The sequence below is a fragment of the Pseudophryne corroboree genome, chromosome 8, assembly GCF_028390025.1.
Source record: "Pseudophryne corroboree isolate aPseCor3 chromosome 8, aPseCor3.hap2, whole genome shotgun sequence".
NCBI lineage: Eukaryota > Metazoa > Chordata > Amphibia > Anura > Myobatrachidae > Pseudophryne > Pseudophryne corroboree.
In genome coordinates, this window is record NC_086451.1 from 429654550 (window position 1) to 429676006 (window position 21457).

The following is a 21457-nucleotide window of genomic DNA, read 5'->3' on the forward strand; positions in this document are numbered from 1 at the left end:
TTTAGGGGGCTGCAAATATCTGTGCTCACTGCTTTATTCTGGGGACCAGCAGTATTATAGGAGGAGTGCAGAGTTTTGCTGACCAGCGACCACCAGTATTATACGTTCTCTGCCTGAAAAACGCTCCATATCTGTGCTCAGTGTGCTGCATATATCTGTGCTCACACTGCTTTATTGTGGGGACTGTGGACCACCAGTATTATATAGGAGGAGTACAGTGCAGAGTTTTGCTGACCAGTGACCAATGACCACCAGTATTATACGTTCTCTGCCTGAAAAACGCTCCATATCTGTGCTCAGTGTGCTGCATATATCTGTGCTCACACTGCTTTATTGTGGGGACTGTGGAACACCAGTATTATACAGGAGGAGTACAGTGCAGAGTTTTGCTGACCAGTGACCAGTGACCACCAGTATTATACGTTCTCTGCCTGAAAAACGCTCCATATCTGTGCTGCATTGTAGTATATATAGTAGGAGTACAGTGCATAATTTTGCTGACCACCAGTATATAATATATAGCAGTACGGTACAGTAGGCCACTGCTCTACCTACCTCTGTGTCGTCAAGTATACTATCCATCCATACCTGTGGTGCAGTTCAGTTTTGCACAGTTTGCTGACCACCAGTATATAATATATAGCAGTACGGTACAGTAGGCCACTGCTCTACCTACCTCTGTGTCGTCAATTATACTATCCATCCATACCTGTGGTGCATTTAAGTTTTGCACAGTTTGCTGACCACCAGTATATAATATATAGCAGTACGGTACAGTAGGCCACTGCTCTACCTACCTCTGTGTCGTCAATTATACTATCCATCCATACCTGTGGTGCATTTCAGTTTTGCACAGTTTGCTGACCACCAGTATATAATATATAGCAGTACGGTACAGTAAGCCACTGCTCTACCTACCTCTGTGTCGTCAATTATACTATCCATCCATACCTGTGGTGCATTTCAGTTTTGCACAGTTTGCTGACCACCAGTATATAATATATAGCAGTACGGTACAGTAGGCCACTGCTCTACCTACCTCTGTGTCGCCAATTATACTATCCATCCATACCTGTGGTGCATTTCAGTTTTGCACAGTTTGCTGACCACCAGTATATAATATATAGCAGTACGGTACAGTAGGCCACTGCTCTACCTACCTCTGTGTCGTCAATTATACTATCCATCCATACCTGTGGTGCATTTCAGTTTTGCACAGTTTGCTGACCACCAGTATATAATATATAGCAGTACGGTACAGTAGGCCACTGCTCTACCTACCTCTGTGTCGTCAATTACACGATCCATCCATACCTGTGGTGCATTTCAGTTTTGCACAGTTTGCTGACCACCAGTATATAATATATAGCAGTGAGGTACAGTAGGCCACTGCTCTACCTACCTCTGTGTCGTCAAGTATACTATCCATCCATACCTGTGGTGCATTTCAGTTTTGCTGACCACCAGTATATAATATATAGCAGTACGGTACAGTAGGCCACTGCTCTACGTACCTCTGTGTTGTCAATTATACTATCCATCCATACCTGTGGTGCATTTCAGTTTTGCACAGTTTGATGACCACCAGTATATAATATATAGCAGTACGGTACAGTAGGCACTGCTCTACCTACATCTGTGTCGTCAATTATACTATCCATCCATACCTGTGGTGCATTTCAGTTTTGCACAGTTTGCTGACCACCAGTATATAATATATAGCAGTACGGTACAGTAGGCACTGCTCTACCTACATCTGTGTCGTCAATTATACTATCCATCCATACCTGTGGTGCATTTCAGTTTTGCACAGTTTGCTGACCACCAGTATATAATATATAGCAGTACCGTACAGGTACGTGGAGGGCACACACACTACTGAGCCTCATTTTGACTTGTTTTAAGGACATTACATCAAAGTTGGATCAGCCTGTAGTGTGTTTTTCCACTTTAATTTTGAGGGTGACTCCAAATTACAGACCTCCATGGCTTAATAAATTTGATTTCCATCGATAATTTTTGTGTGATTTTGTTGTCAGCACATTCAACTATGTAAAGAACAAAGTATTTAATAAGAATATTTCATTCATTCAGATCTAGGATGTGTTATTTTAGTGTTCCCTTTATTTTTTTAAGCAGTGTATATATATATATATATATATATATCTCCTATATAATAGCCCAGATCTGTGACTTTGTGATTCATTTGCTAACGCTGGGCGGAGTCACAACACTGGGCGGAGTTAGTCAAATGAGTCACAGATCTGGGCAAATCTATAGGAGACTAGGAGCAGAAGCAGATAGTATGGGCATGGCACAGGCAGGGGTGCATATATCCCAGCTTTCTTCAGGGGCTTTCTTCAGGCAGAAGGAGGGACACACACTCAGCGAAAAGGGGGCGTGGCTTCACGGGAGGGCCCCCGTTTTCGTCAATGAGGGGGCATGCCCAGTGCTCTGTGAGCTGCTGGCATGCCCCCAGGGGCTGATTATGAGTCCGGGGGGCCCAGGGCACTTGTGACAGGAGAGCCCTATCTCATTGCTGTGCCTGCTGAGGGTTGGGGGCGTGGCCTAATCGCGGGACGCGATGCCACGCCCCCTTACGCAAATTCCGGGTTTTTTTTGTTTGTTTGTTTTTTACATGGAATTTTGGCCCCTCAGCTAGGGGTAAATCCAGAGGGGGTGGTCGCTCCCCTCTACACACCCGCACAGGCAGAAGAAAGCAGGGAGACTGCTGCCTCCCTGCAACACCACAGACCTGCCAATACGCAGCAGCGTGTGCTGACAGTAGCACAATGCTGCCGTTGTTGCTGGCAGGATAGGGGGGGGGGAGCTTCTGAGCTGGGACAGAGCTACTCGAGCCGGGGGGCCCCCTAAAACTGTGGGGCCAACGGTACGTACCCCCTGCCCCCCCCCCCCTAATCCGGCTCTGCTGCTGGAACCCCCCCTTAATCCATACCCCCTGATGCCCCCTCTCCCTCTGTCTCCACTATTCACCGCTGCTCTGCTAAGCAGAACAGCGAGTACAGGAGCTTTCCAACTGACCCCCCCGTTACCGCGGGACACTGCGACCCGCGGGTGGGACAGCGGGACAGACCCAAAAAAATGGGACTGTCCCGCGAAAATCGGGACATTTGGGAGGTATGGGTGTGTGTGAGGGGGTATGCCGTACAGACAGACGGGCACCGGCTCACTGTGTGCTTGACCCCCCCCCCCTCTCTGGCGCGGAGGAGCGTCACTTACTGGCACACTCCACGCTTCTTAGCTGCAGTTTTGTGGGGCACCTGCCGCTGTGCAGGTTCCGTACTGCCTCTGTTATCTCCAGCCCCGGCAACCCCACCGCTAGCTGCAGCGCTGCCACCCACAGTGAGGTGCGCCCAGCTCCTCCACACACTTTAGCCGGCGGGTAACGCTGCAGAAGTCCGAGCTGCTTGCAGGCTCCGACCCCCCTCCTCCCTCCAGCCGCAGCATCTCCTGGGGGCTAACCAGTCACTCCCAGTATCCCCTTACCACAGTGCCCGGCAGCTGCGCGAGGTCTGCGGTGTGTGACTGAGGAGGGGGGGAGGGATGCGGACGGGCAGAGGAAGCAGGACTCCAGCCTAAGAGAGTCAGCCATGCCAAGTCTCCACCAGCAGCAGATCCCAACAGGTTGGAGTGGAACAGCAGCAGCCAGCAGCAGTGACTCCGGTAAGACACATCTGTCTGTCACCACTGTTTTGTCCCTAATACCAATCTCTCCCGTGCCCTGTGTTCTGTCATGTCCCTGGCCTTGCCCTGCCACCCTTATCCTGGCCCTTTCACCCTTATCCTGGCCCTGTCACCCTTATCCTGGCCCTTTCGCCCTTATGCTGGCCCTGTCACCCTTATGCTGGCCCTGTTACCCTTATGCTGGCCCTGTTACCCCTATCCTGGCCCTGTTACCCCTGTGCTTGCCCTGTCAACCCTATACTGGCCCTGTCACCCCTGTCCTGTTCCTGCCACCCCTACCCTGGCCTGTCACCCCTATCCTGTCCCTGTCATTTCTGTCCTGGCCCCTTCGCCCCTGTCCTTGCCCTGTCACCCCTTTTCTGACCCTGTCACCCCTGTCCTGGCCCCGTCAACCCTGTTCTGACACTGTCACCCCTGTCCTGGCCCTGTTACTGCATACCCTCCAACTACCTTTTTGGCAGGTACAGTACCCGCAGCGCCTCCAGACCTCTCCCCAATGCACCACACCTCCGCACCTTCCCCTCCACCACATGCGGCACTCCACCCCTCCCCCACACGCTGTGCCTCCAGACCCCCTACACCACCCGCGGCTCCCACTCCTCCGCCCCTTCGCCACCCACAGCACCTCCAGGCCCCCTCCACCATCTACCCCCTTTATATGTCTCCCCCCACACCTGCCCCCCTCCACCCGCAGCATCTGTAGACACCCTCCTCCATCCGCGGTCCCCCCCCTCCCCCACCCCGCCCCCACCAATGGCACCACCGCACCTGCCCCTCCACCACCAGCAGCACCTCCGGACCTCCTTCCCTATGCGCCGCACCACCCGTACCTGCCCCTCCCCTACCCATGGCGCCTGCGGACCCCTACCCCACCCCGGCACTCCCGCCCCTTCCCATCCCACAGCACCTCCGGAACCCTTCACCCATCCACAACATCCCCACACCTGCCCCTCTCCCACCCATGGCACCCCTGCCCCTCCCCCACCTGCAGTGCCTCCGGACCCCTCCCCAATCTGCATCCCCCACTCCTCTGCCCCTCCCCCACCCGCAGCACCTCCCGACTCTTCCCCATCCGGGCCCCACCCCCACTTTTGCCCCCCCTCCACCTGCAGCATCTACAGACACCATCCGCAGTCCCCCCCCGCACCCGCTACATTCTGTACATCGTGCCCTGCAGGTGCTGTTCACGCCGTCGCAAGGGGCTGCGCCTCCTTCACCATCGCACGCCCTTTCATTGTGCAATATTTAACCACTAACAAAGGAATGCAGGTAATACTTTATATAATACAAATATTGAACCCCAGAAAGGCATGCAAGGGTTAAGGGGGCGTAGCCCCTTGCGACGGTGTGAAGAGCGCCCGTAGAGCGCGATGAAGCACCTAGTATATATATATATATATATATATATTTAGTACATTACTAATGGATTACCATTTGCTGTACCTTTTACTGTTGAAAGCGTGTTGAGCAGCTCACATTCTTTCCTGTAAATATGGTAATGTGCCTGAAGCTTAATTTTTCTACTCAATTTAACTTAAATTGTTTGAGACTGATTTCAAAAATGTGTCAAACTACTTTCGGGCATACATTCCACATGCAGTAGATATAGGGATGAAAAAAAAAAAAAGCTTACTATACATTTATACAAACTTGTGATATCATTATTAACTATATAGTAGTAGCCCTTTGCATTGGGAATGTTAACAGTGCTACAAAATCCTTTTACAAAATAAGTAATTTATGCATATTACTAGACCTACAGTATTTACTTACAGTATTTTTGCAATTTGTTGAAATTTCTAGAAACCAATCAAATAATATTTCTTATTTTTTTTTATAAGTGTATACAAATGAAACCATAACATACAGTATGATTAGTTACAAAACAGTTGTGAATAATTCTTCATTTATTTATTAACAGTTTCTTGTATAGCGCAGCAAATTCATTGCGCTTTACAATTGGAAATAACAGTGATAAAACAAAACTGGGTAATAATAACAGACAGTCATAGAGGTAGGAAGGCCCTGCTCACAAGCTTAATGAGACATGTTAAGTCACCAGGGTAATTGTAATATCCTGTGAACTGCAGGTAGCCGTGAGATGTTGGCGACTTACCAATATTTGACAAAATCATTTTTCGGGGGAAAGCAGAAAAATGTTGATTTTGATTTTTAAATTATTAATACTTTAAATCTATCTTTTAAATCTCTTGGCTGCCTGTAACTCATAGGCTACTAAATTTAACATACCCTCTTTTAATTTAACAGTGATAATTAGGTAAGTATGGCACAACTGAAGATTTGTAAACTAGCAGAATATTTTCTCTGAACTGTTAAATAATGTTTTGTTTTGTTTTTATTCTATGATATGGAAAACAAGCCATAAACATATCCTTAATAAAATTATTTTATCTAGAAAATATTAACTTGCTTCATAAATTGTAATATATGAGATTATTAGAATTAAGGAATGAAGTTATCAAATTTACATTTTATTGAGAACTATAAATTGAATAAATAAAGATTATAAAAATCATGTCTGCGCCATTTCTTCTGCATATTATTAAATACAATTATTGTTTTAATGTGTTATTCTATCCTAATTATATATCCATCATTTTCAGATTATCTTGAAATTTAAAAACAAAACAAAAACAAATGCTTATTATCTAGTTTAAGCCAGTTCGTGTGGAAATGCATACTGTATGTAAAAGCTTCGTAACTGTATATGATTATTTTTATGATGTACAGTATGTCCATTGAGATTAATGTATATTTTTAAACTGCATAAATTAGTTTTAAACACACTGCAGTCCAGCAAGCAACATTTAAAAGACCACACTGTGTCACATTATAAATTAAATGCAAGCATACAGTAAATGCAGACAGTGTCGGACTGGGGCATGCAGGGCCCACTGGGGGAATGCAGTGGTAGGGGCCCATGTTAGGGGTGTGGTCAGTCTGCAGAGGGGGTGTGGCCTGCAACCTCATTGATTTGACAAACCATTAGAGAGTGTAACGTATGGGCCTCTTCATAAATATATACAGTAAATTCAGATGCTGCATGCATGATAATGTACCAGATTAATAACAGATTAATAAAAGTAATGCACTGTAGAAAATACACCATAGTACAGTATAAGGTAACATATGTATGATGTATAATTCAACTGCACAGTCTGGAACCTGATCCCTAGAGCATGAGGTGGGCCCCCAGGCAGTGGGGCCCACAGGTGGTTTCCCCTGTTTCCCTGTGGGCCAGTCCAAGCCTGAATGCAGATATGTACAAAGATTTTTATTTTTACATCCTCTTGCAAAAGCTTAATTTGTATGCTAAACAAATTGAAACTAATTAGAATTTTAATGCCAATGTGTATTTAGCCTTGTTGTAGCATAGTTCTTTTGCTTACTTAATGCAATTTTCTTTTTTTTATGCTTACATCAGTGGTTCTCAAACTGTGTGCCGTAGCATCCTGGAGAGCCTAAGGACACTTGCAGGGGTGCCCTCGGTTGGTCGTCCAGGACCAATTAAAATTATTTTTGGTCAGTGTAATAGGCAAAACCAGTGCTAGTGGCTGCCAATCATAAAATATGTGGACAAACAGAAGCAAATCTCGTCCCTCACCACACAATTAAACCTAAGGATGACATAGAAACACAGTTTACTTAATTTCATATTTCTTTCTAAATTTCTCAATAAGAAACTTTCGGCCAAGGGGTGCCGTGAAAAAAATTCTGATACTCTAGGGCAGTGGTACTCAACCTTGGTCCTCAAGTACCCCCAACAGTTCATGTTTTCCAGGTCTCCTCACAGGGTTGCAAGTGAAATAATTTGCTCCACCTGTGGGTCTTTTATAATGTGTCAGTGAGTAATGAATACACCTGTTCAACTGCTAGATGACCTGGAAAACATGAACTGTTGGTGGGGGTACTTGAGGACCGACGTTGAGAACCACTGCTCTAGGGTACCGCGATTTAAAAAAGTTTGATAACCACTGGCTTACATATTAGAAACTATAATGTGCAATTTCTCTGGGAATTTCATATTGACAAGAAATCTCTTTACAATTTGAAAAGCATTTTTCTTGTACTGTAGACATTCTTGTGTAAATCATTATCTCCTTTTAAAAAGTGGGGAAACAGTATGGCTGCCAGAGATAAGGACAGTCTGCAACACAGACACTACAGTAGCTCACAAGTTCTCAGAAAGTCATTTGATGGAAAAGGGGGAGATTTTGGATGTTTACACATACTTATCTAAAAGAGCAACAAAAGGTATTTAGGCAAGTTCATTGTTCAAGCTGGTTTGACATTATAGTTAATTAAATCCAATTTGATAGGATCAGATGTCGATGGAATATGGAAATCAGTTCAGTGCCTATACACTAAATCAATATTGGATGTAGTAGAGGTTTTATTTCTTCTGTGCATGCATTCAAAATAATGTTCACAGCGCCGGACTTACGATTGTAGCACATCTTATATGTGCAGACTCAGAATTGTCTTGATAATATATTAGGCGATGACAGGAAGGTGGCTTATTGGAGGCGTAGAGTTGGCTTGTTTTATGAGTGTTATGGGAGTTTCACGGGAATGTCACTGAAAGCAGCTGATTACACAGGTGCTCATCATAGGAGGCCAAAGGGCAGGTGCACGTTTTGATGGTGTGACTGATGGTGCACCTAAAGACACACCAATCTATGGAAGCGCAAAGTGGGCATCTCTGTCCTTTTACATTCAGATACATGGACGTGCACTAGGGAAAAACTTTGTAGCAGCATTTGCATAAAGTCACAGATGGGCGACCACCAGTAGACTCAAGCACGGACAAAGCTGCGTCCAACTCAGCATCAGCCATTTCATTTTAAAAACAGCCATTTTAGGTCCTTTAAGTTTCCATTACACTCCATGAGACTTTCAAGCAGTGTAGGAATGCCATCCCTGGAATGGAGAAGTGTATTTTCACTTGTCAAGGGAGATCCACATTTTAACCACAGCACTGAAATTAAATTTCTTCCTTTGCCCGTTCCTCAGACAAGTTGCACATAGTTTCTTCACTCCAGGGATGTAATAACTAGTGATACTGAGAGTTCCAATAGCCCAAACAAAGCAAGTGGTTTTATCAGGAGAGAAGGATGCTGCCATTTATATCTACAGTAAATGGTGGCTACAGTTGAAGGATCATAAAGAAATATTAAATGCATTGGGAATAAGTATGGTGAGGTGAAGTCTAAAGGTGAGCAACCCATTTAAGATTATGAATGATCAAACTCACATGCATGGAGTTGGCAAAGTCATGGCTTAATGTGCTTTGTCCTCTCTCCGGTATGTAACAGAGTTTATTTGAAGGACACCAATATGCAATGTAGAGTACAGTGTTAATATTGGTAGTACACATTTAGCTATGTAAATGTACTATCGTTTACACAGATATTTATTCAAGAATTAACATATGCGTGTATTAAAGATATTTGAAAATACTTTGATAATGAGATAAACAATCTCTGTGCACCTCATAAAGCCCAGTGTAAGCCTACTAAAGAGAAGTGGACAGGTTCACTCAGAACCCCCAATGGCTGGTAACTAAGGAAGATGTAGACGCTGTATGCAGTACAAAACATGATGAGTTTTGTCATAGCAAGAAGACTTGATTACAGTAGGTGTTTGTCAATGCGGGCAACTTTATACCACTACCAAGGCTAAAGTGGAACTCATGTTGTTCCATTAGCTTTTGAAAAAAAGTCTTTTGGAGCAAGAGAATGGCTTAAAGCACAGGTTCTCAAACTCGGTCCTCAGGACCCCACACAGTGCATGTTTTGCAGGTCTCCTCACAGAATCACAAGTGAAATAATTAGCTCCACCTGTGGACCTTTTAAAATGTGTCTGTGAGTAATTAATACACCTGTGCACTTGCTGGGTTACCTGCAAAACATGCACTGTGTGGGGTCCTGAGGACCGAGTTTGAGAACCCCTGGCTTAAAGGGTTCCTTCAGCCCAATGTTTTGACAAAAATATATCTCTGGCTGCAATTGGAGTTTAAATGTATCAAACAGTGAAAAGAGTGGAGAAGTGGACTAGTGGAGAAGTTCCCAATAACAACTAATCAGCATCTACTGTATCTATAATTTTATTGGTTGTACTAGATAAATAATTATATTGTCATTGGTAAAGCCAGTATTGGTGGCTGTCAATAATAAAATATGTGGAAGAACAGAAGCATAACCCTGTCCACTAAGTAAGTGAACCTAAGGATGACGGATAAGCACAATTTACTCAACTTTATCATTTTTGCTGAATTTGTTAACAAGAAATTTTTAGTTCAGGGGTGCCATGAAAAAAATACTGATACTCCAGGGCGTTGTGATTCAAGAAAGTTTTGCTACCACTGCTCTAGCGGATTGTATTTGTATACTTGTATGTTTATCTAGAGGCTATCTGCCTATTTAGTCACTATTTGGGCTCATGCACAAGTGCTATGGGAAACTGACCACCAGTCTGTAGAATGGGATTTAAGGGAAAGGCAGTTCTTATAAGTGACAAGCATTGTAACCTGCTCTCAGGTGTTCACTAATGGTTTCTGGACTCAGGGATGGAAAACCTTAACTTTGTACTGTGCCAAGAGGTTATCTGTAAGCTTGTAGTTGTAGGTCAAATGTACAAATTAAATGAAAGCAAACTATGGCGATTAATATAAGTGTGAGTTTGGGCTGGTATATTTCTAATTTTTATGACCCTATAGGGAATTACAGATGGTCTATACATTGTAATGGAACCTAGAGAAGAATAAGTGCACATTCTATCTCTAGCTGGGCACTGTTTTGAGGGATAACTAGAGGATGTCAGTTTTGGGGGTGGTGATTGACGCTGTGGGGTATGTAAATGTGGTGAATGCTAATGTCTTACAAACTGATTTTAAAAGTTCTTCAACAATTAGTTTAGTAGAATTTCAGACATTTCTAAAGACACAAATAGTATACTGTCAATACTGCATTGATTAATAGATATATAAATATTATTTACACATTTACTGTGTAAGATTCTTTCACTTGTTCCATCAGAATTCACTATGGAGAATATTCATGATTGATGTGAAAACATCCATTAGCATCATAGCAATAGTCTCTTGTAAAAGAGCCAAACTTGGTTGTGACTCTCATTTCCATTGTCTGTAATGACTGGTTATCCTGCATTTTCACAGCCTTCTTCTTCTCCTGGCCACCAGAAGGCCAAGTGTGGGAAGTAACAACGGACCCAGCTATTCTGTCTTCGCATGGATGGATTCACTAATATACAGATCTAGACAGAGAACAAAAGAAAATGTACTGTAGGTTAAATTCAGATTAAACTAATATACCATGTCTATACCTGTCAAGGACCTTATTTGCTGTCCATGTTTTTTCAAGGTGGACACCTTCAGTATTATAGGTGAATTTCTGAAAACTCTCGTACATCTTAATGACTGAAAAATATAATGTTGCTCAGGGCAACTAACCAGATTCTTAAAGATTATTTATTTATTTATTTATTCATTCAGTGTTGATTAGAAAAAGATGGCAAACATTTGATTGGTTGCTACGGGCAATATCATCCTTTTACAGTTACCTGTAGATGGATTCATGCTGTCATCAATGATATATTGGGTAGATGATCTTCATCTACAAATTCCTTATGGAACTAAACCTCAATATCTATATCATGGCTTACGAATGTCCATGTACAGTAAGTTGTGACTGGTCTTGTTGGTCAAAGGAGGAGAATTCATGACCTTGCTACAAGATTCAGACAGTTGACCAATTCTCTTATTTTGGTGAATAAAAATTTCTACACTTACATTTTTCTTTTAAAGCACCGAAGCTCAGCATTATTTTTATTTTTATTTTACTGTGTAAAAAATTAAATTTTTTTATATAAAAAAAAAACACGTTAAAGATAAAAGTGGCCTCCACCACCAGTGGCATAGCCAGGGGGTTTGCAAAGGGAGTGACTGCTCCACCTTGTGAAGAATGTTGAAATTGGCGCTGATCAGAGAGGGAATATATTTTGACACCTGGAGGGTGTATGATTTGATGTTTGTGTACTAGGTACCTGTCTGAAAACAGAAAACCCAAGGAGGGGTTGCCGGATAGGCAGGTGGATAGAAGAACAGTGACTAGACGCCCAGATAATGCACATTGCTGCCCCGCCCATCCCCTTTAGGCTCCATGTAGCCTATTGGTAATAGGGCATGGATACCGATTCCTGCATGTGATCCTCTTATTCAGTGTGCGGGGGTGCTGTGGGATGGAAATAATGTATTTAGATGTTGATATTTGTCTGAAACACCTTGATCTGGGGCACCTATTTTCTGAACTTCACTCCCCCTCATGTCTAAAGCTGAATACACCACTGTCCCCCACTGAATCATTAAAATAGCTGCAATGGTTTCTGCTTAAAACCCCATGGTTAAGGGATCATTTTTCAAATTGTAAATCTAAAGGGCATCTGTGATGAGAAATTAAAGTAATACAAATTAGAGAACATGTGAAATACAATATCCATATATTTGGATTTTCCAGAAGGCATTGTTGGTTCAATTATCAGGAACTGGGGGTTGCATCAAACCAGATATAGACCTAGAAAGTGTTGAACCTTTGAGGCAGAAAATGTATTTTAAGGACCTACAGAAATGAATAGCTGGGAATGGAGAAAATGTGCATCTGATCCTTTTCAAGAACACTGCTGCAAACTAACCTAAATGGCTGGGTGTTATAAAATAAAGCAACTGAAAGAACCATGCAGAAACATGTCTGGATTTGTAAAAAGTCAAGAGACACAGTTGTAATGGAGAATAAAGTTTTGTGGCCACAAGAGACAAAGATCAAGCTTTTAAGCCAATGTTGTAAGAAATGAGCCCAAAAATCTACCACTTTCCACAATTCAAATAAATTCCACAATGTTAAGTACTGCAGTGGTAGCAATGTACTCTGGGCTGCTTTTTGTCAGTAGGTACCCGGTATTTAGTAACAGTACAAGTAGAAATGTATGGTACAAATTGAGGAAATGTTGCTAGATAACCTAAAGTGAAAAAGAACCTTAAGTGAAAATTCATCATTCACTAGGACAGTGATTCATGAGCATAACTGTGCAAAAATGTAAGAATTCCAGGTAGGAGGTGTAGGCAGCATGGTACTGCAAATTACATGAATTGTGCAATTAAGCAACAGGAGGCAGGACCAAGATCACATCATTTACCATGAATGTCATCAAGTCCCCAACCTGCCTGAGGAAATTGGTGGGATCTGGGAAGCTGATCTATTCTCCAGGAGTGTGAGAGAGCTCTCAAAATTTGGCCAACTTCTGGAAAATTCAGAGAGTAGACAAGTATGTCTCAAACATAAGGAAAACTAAATGCATCAAGACCAAAAAACACGAATGACATACAATGTCCCAGTAAAAATGTGACCTCCATATAACTGAGAGTCTGTGGTTTTGTTTGAAAATGGGAAGCATACAGTAGCTCCAAACTATGATACTGCACCACAGTACTTCATGGATGGCATGCCATTCTTAAATTGGATTGTATTATTTGGTTATCTCCAAACACAATGTTTCTAATTTAATCATAAAAGTTATATTTTAGATGTATCTATCCACAAAGCATTTTTTCAGGAGACCTCTAGCTTATCCAGGTGGTCTTAAGAAAAATTTCAAGAAGCAGCTATGTTCTATTTGGAGAGTAGTGGCTTCTCAATAGCCAGTATGAGAGAGGCAGTCAGATCCTTTGTGGTTCTTTGGGATCTTCTGGAGGTGATTTTGTGGCATGACCACTTCTGGGGACAATGGTATTGAATTTTCTCTATTTGTACACTATCTGTCTGATACACTAACAAGGCGGAACTCATTCCACCACAAATCAACATCGCAATGATACTAATTGCATATACACTAACATATGCGATTAGTACTGCAAAGGACAGCTCTTGCAATAAGAGCTGTCCTTTGTGAGGCGTGCCAGTTACTGGACTTCTGGGTATCAGTCCCGGGAGTCCATCTGCACATGCGAGTAACGCGGCAGATGCGGGGCATGCTGGGAGGGATCCGATCAGAACTCTCTTACAGCACAGTGCGGAAAGAAGCCCATAGGCTTCCATAGGGTAATCAAAACTATTTTAATTCCAGGCGCTCAATGGCATATACACAAAATTCCAATTAATAAAAAATATATATTATTTATTTAAAAATAGCAGCAGGGTGTATTGTGCCTGTGTCTGCACAAAGACAAAACCTCCCTGAATGGAGGGAAACAAAAAGAACTATATCACCTTGCGCTAATTCTCTCAATTATGCACTGGTATGGGTGAAAAGAATATGTAACCACAAAGGTCTGCTACAGTATATCAGCACTTTAATGTTAATCACATACTCGACAGTGAATCACAAAAGACAAAAATATTTAAAACATGATATGCCTATTAACCAACTTGTATCCCAATAGTAAAAAAATGTAGTAAGAATATATATATCTCCTAACGGTGGATCAATTGTAGTTATATAAAAGTTCAGAGTGGATCAGGTGCATAGAGCTCTTTTTCAATCACTGATATACAGGAAGAATGTGTATATATACCGTTCACAATTTGCTGAGAATGTTTTAGGAGGATAGTCACAAATATAGTCACCTTTACAAGAACTACTTCTCAAGCGAGTCCGGCTTGTGAACTTCTCCGGCAAAAACTGTATATTTAATACCGGAAATCATGCAACGAGTCGGAAGCACAGTCCATTTGCATCCCCGCTTCCACGGCCAAGGAATGAATGGAACCTGGCCAGCAGCCGAGCAACAAGCGGGGCAGCCAATGTAAGCCGGCAAGCGGAACGGCCAAGGTGAGTCGTACAGTCATTACTTCCCGGGCCACGCAGTGTGGAGGGAGTTGGCTGAGGTGTACCTGGACGTCTCCATATACCTTGATTGGCACGCCGCTCACACTTCCAACACACTCTGTACCTCTGTGTGGAGTCCGGTCTATGGATGTGACTGAGTAAATGGCCTGCAGATGTCCTCTTGTTGCACGGCTGCTGGCCAGATTCCATTCATTGGTTGGCCGTGGAAGCGGCGATGCAAATGGACTGTGCTTCCGACCCATTGCACGATGTATCTTTTAAGTCCACCTCTCCCTCTCCCCCCCTCTCTCTCTCTCTCTCTCTCACACACACACACACACACACACACACACACACACACACACACAACATAGTGGATTTTATCTGCTGTCTCTCTTCTGTATATACTTACTGTACAGAGCAGACACACTAGCATCATAAAAGTCACGACAACCGCCAAACCGATGATGATAATGGACCAGTATGGAAGGTTTCTGTCATTTACTTCATGGAAAAAGATATGGATAAAAGGAAGGTAAAAACAAAGTTAGACAATACAATATGTGTTACTGTATGTTTGTTAAGCTAGATAATGTGAGTTAGTAGAAAGTGCTAACATTCTCTGTATTACTGTATATCAACATTTCTCATACACCATCAGATTATACAGTATGAAGTACTATTGACTTGCTTGAAATCGGCAAATAAAAATTTATTGTGTGTTCTACAATGTGTTCTTCTAAAGTTTAATGTATCCCAGCAGTTTACTGAATCCTGAAATTTTACTGTATCGTGAAAGTTTACTTTATACTGAAAGTGTTAGAAAGAATTCAATATATCAACTGAATTTAGAGCAGAAAAAATAGGCAAGGGCTTTGCTGCAAATTACAACCCAGAGAGGGGAAAAGTGTACACCCTATATTGAATGACACCTGAATAATAAATATCAGGGTTGTCATTGCGGAGTCATTGTTCTCACAAAAAAAATTGCTTAGCCAATTAAATATATATAGATCTGTAAGTAATCATTTTCATCTCAGATTAGAGCAAGTCTTAATATTATGGACAGTGCTAGAGAAATGTAATGTGAATTTTCCACAATCCAATCTCTTTACCCTTCCAAACAGGATGATATCTCCAACAGGACCCTCTTCCCACCCACTATAAATGGTAACAAGCACGTGTCATGTTCTATAGAATAGAATTGAATTTGTCTGTCCTCTTCAGCTCAGTGGATAAGGCCTGTATAGATTCAGTCATATGCAGTCATTATACACATGCTCATTATCCCAGAATATACAAACCATATGTGTGTGTGTGTGTGTGTGTGTGTGTGTGTGTGTGTGTGTGTGTGTGTGTGTGTGTGGCGGGGAGAAGGTTATTCTACCAGTTCTTGGCAGAGTGCGAAAACCTACTTCAGCCCGTTACTAGTGAGGTGATTGGGTAGCAGGTGTGATGAAGAAATTTGCTATGAACAGGGGCAGATTGAGCATTCTGGAAAGTGAGAAAGTTCCTGCTGTGCCAGTCCCATGCTTCCCTCTGCCTAGGCGCTTGCCCTGGTGGGGGTGGGTGTGATAGGCTAACCAGCCCTACCCCTGGCCTCACAGTACAGTACCCCCCCAACCCCCCCCACCTCCAGAAAATAACCCAACCTACCCCTGGCCTCCAGAACATAACTTACAGTACACCCCCAGCCCTCTAGATATACAGTAACGTCCAGTCAAGGGACATACACTAACCGCCCTACCACCCAGCCCCAGGGATAGACACTACCCCGTATACCCTCTGGCCCAGGTATAGACACATCCCACCCTACCCACTAGCCCTTGTGACATACACTATCCACCCTACCAGAACCCTTCCCCCCTTCCAACCCCAGGGGGAAATACACTATACACACTAATACCTCCTGCCTAGGGGTCATACACTACATGCCCTATCCCAACTCCTGACCCAAGGAACATACACTGCCCACCATCCTTCCCCAGCCCCAGGGACATATATTACCCATCCTACCCCAGTGACATACATTTCCCACCCTACTACTCAACCTCTTGAGACATAATACACCCCTAGACCTGGGGCTATACACTATCCCCCTGTCACTGGAACATACAGTACCACCCCCGGCCCCAGGGACATGCACTCCCAACCCTGCTCTAACCCTAGCCCAAGAGACATACACCAGCTGCCCCCCCCCCCCTTCCCCAGCCCAAGGGATATAAATCATACATCCTACCCCACAGCCCCTGAAACATACAGTACCCCCCCCCCCCCGGCCTCCAGGACATGCACATAGTATTGCTTCTCTTCCTGTACACATCTTAGTCCCATATGCTGGCTATGCTCAGTTCCCAGACACATTTCTGTACTGGATAGCATGTGCATCCTTCTCTGGCCAGGAGATGGACCCCCCAGGATCCCTGCAGTTGCCTCTATGACAATGGACAGATGCAGCCCACAAGGCAATTGGGTCTGGCCGGATTCATCATGAAGCCCCTGTGTTGGTACTGTAGCCATATGTAAAAACATGTTTTTTGTGGAACCGCACTAGTTAAACAATATTACTAACGTACCAAAATAAATGTTAACAATGACATACCAATATACATGCAGTTATTAAGTAGATCTAGAACTGCTAATGATTGGCGGTGCTCCCAGGAATTTTGTAGGTTATACTACAATTGGAAAGGACAAGAGGAAAAGACAAAAAACCCTTGTTTGGGAGCACTCATTTGAAAAAATAAGGATAATATGTATAGTGAAAAGATATTAAGACATAACCTTTATTTTAATCCTTGAATAAAAAGAAAAGAAAGAAATGTTGGACAAAAAATTAGGACTCCTGTGTATAAAAAATAAGAATTTACTCACCGGTAATTCTATTTCTCGTAGTCCGTAGTGGATGCTGGGGACTCCGTCAGGACCATGGGGAATAGCGGCTCCGCAGGAGACAGGGCACACAATTTAAAAGTTTGACCACTAGGTGGTGTGTACTGGCTCCTCCCCCTATGACCCTCCTCCAAGCCTCAGTTAGGATACTGTGCCCGGACGAGCGTACACAATAAGGAAGGATTTTGAATCCCGGGTAAGACTCATACCAGCCACACCAATCACACCGTACAACTTGTGATCTGAACCCAGTTAACAGTATGATAACGTAGGAGCCTCTGAAAAGATGGCTCACAACAATAAACAACCCGATTTTTTTGTAACAATAACTATGTACAAGTATTGCAGACAATCCGCACTTGGGATGGGCGCCCAGCATCCACTACGGACTACGAGAAATAGAATTACCGGTGAGTAAATTCTTATTTTCTCTGACGTCCTAGTGGATGCTGGGGACTCCGTCAGGACCATGGGGATTATACCAAAGCTCCCAAACGGGCTGGAGAGTGCGGATGACTGCAGCACCGAATGAGAGAACTCCAGGTCCTCCTTAGCCAGGGTATCAAATTTGTAGAATTTTACAAACGTGTTCTCCCCTGACCACGTAGCTGCTCGGCAGAGTTGTAATGCCGAGACCCCTCGGGCAGCCGCCCAAGATGAGCCCACCTTCCTTGTGGAGTGGGCATTGACAGATTTAGGCTGTGGCAGGCCTGCCACAGAATGTGCCAGTTGAATTGTGCTACAAATCCAACGAGCAATCGTCTGCTTAGAAGCAGGAGCACCCAGCTTGTTGGGTGCATACAGTATAAACAGCGAGTCAGATTTTCTGACTCCAGCCGTCCTTGAAATATATATTTTCAATGCTCTGACAACGTCCAGCAACTTGGAATCCTCCAAATCGCTAGTAGCCGCAGGCACCACAATAGGCTGGTTCAGGTGAAACGCTGATACCACCTTAGGCAGAAAATGAGGACGCGTCCTCAATTCTGCCCTGTCCGAATGGAAAATCAGATATGGGCTTTTATACGGTAAAGCCGCCAATTCCGACACTCTCCTGGCTGAAGCCAGGGCCAGTAGCATGGTTACTTTCCATGTAAGATATTTCAAATCTACCGATTTGAGTGGCTCAAACCAATGGGATTTGAGAAAATCCAAAACTACATTGAGATCCCACGGTGCCACTGGGGGCACAACCGGGGGCTGTATATGTAGTACTCCTTTTACAAAAGTCTGGACTTCAGGAACTGAAGCCAATTCTTTCTGGAAGAAAATCGACCGGGCCGAAATTTGTCTTCCGTGAGCATCTCCTGAAGTTCCGGGTACCAAGTCCTTCTTGGCCAGTCCGGAGCCACTAGTATCATTCTTACTCCCCTTTGCCGTATAATTCTCAGTACCTTGGGTATGAGAGGCAGAGGAGGGAACACATACACTGACTGGTACACCCATGGTGTTACCAGAGCGTCCACAGCTATTGCCTGAGGGTCTCTTGACCTGGCGCAATACCTGTCCAGTTTTTTGTTGAGGCGGGACGCCATCATGTCCACCATTGGTCTTTCCCAATGGACTACAATCATGTGGTGAAACTGCTGACAGTGCTATCACATGATTTTCCGCCCAGCGAAGAATCCTTGCAGCTTCTGCCATTGCCCTCCTGCTTCTTGTGCCGCCCTGTCTGTTTACGTGGGCGACTGCCGTGATGTTGTCCGACTGGATCAACACCGGCTGACCCTGAAGCAGAGGTTTTGCCAGGCTTAGAGTATTGTAGATTGCTCTTAGTTCCAGTATATTTATGTGAAGAGACGTTTCCAGGCTTGACCACACGCCCTGGAAGTTTCTTCCTTGTGTGACCGCTCCCCAGCCTCTCAGGCTGGCATCCGTGGTCACTAGGACCCAGTTCTGTATGCCGAATCTGCGGCCCTCTAACAGATGAGCACTCTGCAACCACCATAGCAGAGAGACCCTTGTCCTTGTCGACAATTTTATCCGCTGATGCATCTGCAGATGCGATCCGGACCATTTGTCTAGCAGATCCCACTGAAAAATTCGTGCATGGAATCTGCCGAATGGAATCGCTTCGTAAGAAGCCACCATTTTTCCCAGGACTCTTGTGCATTGATGCACAGACACTGTCCCTGGTTTTAGGAGGTTCCTGACGAGTTCGGATAACTCCCTGGCTTTCTCCTCCGGAAGAAATACCTTTTTCTGAACAGTGTCCAGAATCATCCCTAGGAACAGCAGACGTGTCGTCGGGATCAGTTGGGATTTAGGAAAATTCAGAATCCACCCGTGCTGTTGGAGCACTACTTGAGTTAGTGCTACTCCGACCTCCAGCTGTTCTCTGGATCTTGCCCTTATCAGGAGATCGTCCAAGTAAGGGATAATTAATACGCCTTCTCTTCGAAGAAGGATCATCATTTCGGCCATTACCTTGGTAAAGACCCTGGGTGCCGTGGACAATCCAAACGGCAGCGTCTGAAACTGATAATGACAGTTTTGTACCACGAACCTGAGGTACCCTTGGTGTGAAGGGCAAATTGGGACATGAAGGTAAGCATCCTTGATGTCCAAGGACACCATAAAATCCCCTTCTTCCAGATTCGCTATCACTGCTCTGAGTGACTCCATCTTGAACTTGAATCTTTGTATGTACAGGTTCAGAGATTTCAGATTTAGAATAGGTCTTACCGAGCCGTCCAGCTTCGGTACCACAAATAGCGTGGAGTAATACCCCTTTCCCTGTTGTAGAAGGGGTACCTTGATTATCACCTGCTGAGAATACAGCTTGTGAATGGCTTCCAATACCGTCGCCCTGTCTGAGGGAGACGTTGGCAAAGCAGATTTTAGGAACCGGCGAGGGGGAGACTTCTCGAATTCCAACCTGTAACCCTGAGATACTACCTGCAGGATCCAGGGGTCCACCTGCGAGTGAGCCCACTGTGCGCTGAAATTCTTGAGGCGACCCCCCACCGCCCCTGAGTCCGCTTGTAAGGTCCCAGCGTCATGCTGAGGCCTTTGCAGAAGCCGGGGAGGACTTCTGCTCCTGGGAAGGGGCTGCTTGCTGCAGTCTCTTACCCTTTCCTTTGCCTCGGGGCAAATATGAATGTCCTTTTGCTCGCTTGTTCTTATAGGAACGAAAGGACTGCGGCTGAAAAGACTGCTTCTTTTTCTGTTGGGAGGGGACTTGAGGTAAAAAGGTGGACTTCCCGGCTGTTGCCGTGGCTACCAAATCCGATAGACCGACCCCAAATAATTCCTCCCCTTTATACGGCAATACTTCCATATGCCGTTTGGAATCCGCATCGCCTGACCACTGTCGTGTCCATAGACTTCTTCTGGCAGATATGAACATCGCACTTACTGTTGATGCAAGAGTGCAGATATCCCTCTGTGCATCTCGCATATAAAGGAATGCATCCTTTAATTGCTCTATAGTCAATAAAATACTGTCCCTATCCAGGGTATCAATATTTTCAGTCAGGGAATCCGACCAAGCCACCCCAGCACTGCACATCCAGGCTGAGGCGATTGCTGGTCGCAGTATAACACCAGCATGTGTGTATATACTTTTTAGAGTATTTTCCAGCCTCCTATCAGCTGGATCCTTGAGGGCGGCCGTATCAGGAGACGGTAACGCCACTTGTTTGGATAAACGTGTGAGCGCCTTGTCCACCCTAGGGGGTGTTTCCCAGCGCGCCCTAACCTCTGGCGGGAAAGGGTATAACGCCAATAACTTCTTTGAAATTAGCAGTTTTTTATCAGGGGTAACCCACGCTTCATCACACACGTCATTCAATTCCTCTGATTCAGGAAAAACTACAGGTAGTTTTTTCAGACCCCACATAATACCCCTTTTTGTGGTACTTGCAGTATCAGAGATATGCAAAGCCTCCTTCATTGCCGTGATCATATAACGTGTGGCCCTACTGGAAAATACGTTCGTTTCTTCACCGTCGACACTAGATTTGGTGTCCGTGTCTGGGTCTGTGTCGACCGACTGAGG